This window comes from Triticum aestivum, chromosome 6D (genome assembly GCF_018294505.1).
Source record: "Triticum aestivum cultivar Chinese Spring chromosome 6D, IWGSC CS RefSeq v2.1, whole genome shotgun sequence".
NCBI classification, from domain to species: domain Eukaryota; kingdom Viridiplantae; phylum Streptophyta; class Magnoliopsida; order Poales; family Poaceae; genus Triticum; species Triticum aestivum.
Window position 1 is genome coordinate 16,420,725 of NC_057811.1, and position 3,344 is coordinate 16,424,068.

Consider the following 3,344-nt stretch of genomic DNA (forward strand, 5'->3'; position numbering starts at 1 on the left):
AAAAAAATATTAATGTTTCATATTCATTTCCATTTTCTAAAAAAATATTAGATGCAACAAAAAATAATAATAATAATAAAATTACTTATGGCGCACCGCTGGCTGGTGCGCCATTGCTGTGCAAAAAAAAGGTTACTGGTGCGCCATTGCTATCTAAAAAAAAGATTTCTAATGGCGCACCGCTCGGGGGTGCGCCATTGCTATCAAAAAAACATACTAATGGCGCACCGCTAGGGGGTGCACCATTAGTAATCTTCCCCCCTAGCTAGCTAATTCACCCGATCCCTTCGTCCCTCCCTCGCCAGTTCCACTCCCCCCCCCCCCGCTGCCCCGACCCACGACGCCGCCGCCCCCGTGCCCCCACCACTGCAGCTACTCCGCCGCCCACCGGACAGCAAGCCGCCGCGGCCCCCAACCATCCCGCCGCCGACCCGCAACCATCCCACCGCCGACGACCGCACGGGGTGCAGGACGACGACCGCCGCCGCCGACCCCGACCCCGACCCCTCCGGCGACCAGCGCGCCCGCCCAGGTACCTCTCCTCCTTCCTCCTTCCTCCCTCTCCACCCTTCCTCCCCATTCCCTCCCTCCCCTCGACCATGGCGACGCCGGCCTTCCCACTGCCCTGCCTATGTTGCTCCTCTGCCTGAGTTGGATCTAGTACCTTGTTCCTCTGCCTGTGTTGCTCCTCTCACTGCCCTGCCTGTGTTCCTCCGCTGCAGATCAAGAACTACAGCAACTAGAGAGTGAAGAAGCAGATTAACAGCAGGGGAAATAGCAACAATAGATCAAAGAAGTACAACAGATCAACAAGGCAACAGTGGTAACTGAATTTTCAACACTTCTCTGTACTGCATAAACATTCTGTGTTTGATCAAATGATTGTAGCCTTCCCATGGACTGTGTTTTTTTTATAAAACTGTAGAATATCAGATTGAAATATTGGGGAGTACATTACAAGTTCAGGAACAAGGGACATTTTTTGCAATTGTGAACTCTCAATGCTCAAGTCTGGAAGTGTTTACAAATTCAAAGAGTTCACATGACTACTGGTCAAATACTCTAGTGTATTTAGTGTAAATCTAGTCTGAAACTAGTAGAGCTCTTGGTGATTTGCAAATTCAGTTTAAATAAAAATTTGGTACATGACTACTGATCATGTATGAAAGATGTTGCTACTGGATGAGCACAAGAACTACTCAATAGATTTTGATGTACTCCTGATCATGTATGCAAGATGTTGCCACTGGATGCATGGATGCATGACTGGGACATGACTACTCAGTAGATTATGACACCTGATAATCACAGTAAACTGTTAACAAATTACAGTTTACTGTCCATTTTAGCCTAGCATTCAGTTATCTTTTCACCCTTTTTTCTGTCCATTCAGTTATATTTCCAGTAGGAAAATCTGTGTAACAAATTACAGTTTACTGTCATTATCAGTTTACTGTCCATTTTTGTTTTGATTTTACTGTATGTATCTTAACTGAATCTTAACTGAAATTTGACCATGTCAACTGTAAGTTGGTTACCCAGCATTTGTGTGGGCTTATCACACTGAACTTTCAGTAATCTTACATACTGTTCTGTCACATGATGGATAGCACTGAAGAATATCTTGAAATGTAACATTCGAGTAGTTCACTTACCATGACTATCAATTAATAAGCATGATACTGTACCCTTCTTTTAAAAAAGAATTCCCTGTGGTTGAGATCCTATAAAACGGTGCCCCTCATGAAGCATCCACCTTACTAAGCCATTACTTGTGTGCATCTCTAGTTTCCTTGCAGGCCTGCCAATGAACTGAGTTGGAATAGAAAAAAATAGTTCTAGGTTTATTAAATTTGTTATAAAATGGTAAAATGGTGATGTCTCCTGCTGTAACATGTACCATCACATATGGTATCTTGTTTGAATTTGGCAATGGTATAATAGTGCTCCTTGGGGTTTCTACCACCAGGATCTGCTGAAGTGCTATTTTTTTACCATGCTCATCCATTCCAGTAATAAAGATAACCCTCTTCTCTAGAAAGAAAAAAGTATTCTTGTTGATTAGTGGGATTTGCATACTGTTATTTTTTTTCAAAAGATCAAGTTGATTCTTTGGGATCTTGCCGGTTCCTTTTAGATTTAGTTTGTGTATAGCTAATGCCCATGGAGTGTAATCTGTTTGTTTGTTCATTCTATGGATATTGTTTTTTCAGTTACATTGCTCCAGTATGTAGGTGCTAGAATGTGGGATATATAATAGGTCAACTTGCTGCTATTAGATCTGGAATGGAAGCTCACATAAGTTGAGCTGCTTTTTGTCCATATGAAAGCAGAGGACCATATGGTCTGTGGCCTTTTCATCCATATGAAAGTAGAGGCACATTGTGGTGCTAGTTTACTGGGTTTTGTCTCCGACCATCGTGTCGTAATGATTTTGCAGGTACCCCGAGAGGCCCTTGAGTTTGCCGGAATGTCGATTAACTTCCGTCCCGGCAAATTCGGGTACTCCATATGTCCTATTTTCAGCAAAGGTCATGCTGAAATTTTCCGTGAATTTTAGCATGACTTTGCTAAAAATAGGACATATGGGGTACTTGCGACTAATGCATGGGCCGGGGTATCTTAGTACTTAATTAAGTAGGATCAACTGCCCCTTTATTCTTGCTGCATTAAACCATAGGTGGCAATAGAGCCAAGTGATTAGGCCCAACTTAGAGTCGACAAACCCTAAATTATAAAACCTTGGCTTTTAGGGTGCCTCGGTGTCGATAAAAACCTAAATGATGAAAGCTTAGGCTTTTAGGGTGCCTCGGCGTCGGCAAACCCTAAATGATAAAAGCTTAGCTTTTAGGATGCCTCGGTGTCGACAAACCCTAAATGATGAGTCCATGATCTTGTTCCTTGACAATAACCAACTTTTTGACCAAACTTTTTTCCTATTTAGAGCGAAACATGGCCCACAACAATGAGGCCAGCGGTTCGGGCGGCAAGGCATTCTGGGAGCTGTCCCAGGAGATGGAGGAAGAACCTCACCGCTACGAGGACGCCGCGGAAGACACCGATCCTGACTACACAACCCCTAGTGGCGTCGGGGATGACACCACTGATGGTGCCGCCGAGGATGCCACCACTGATGATGGCAGCGCACGCACAGATGGCAGCCAACCGAAGAGGCGACGGAAGGACCGGCGCCCGAATGTGCTCGGCACCATCAAGGAGGAATTTACTGAAGTGAACTGCGACGGGGATCCAACGGCGCCCAAAGAATTAGTCAAGGGGTACTCGGTTCAGCTCGGGTGCATTCTCCGGAGCACCGTCTCGATCAACACCGAGAACCTAAGGCA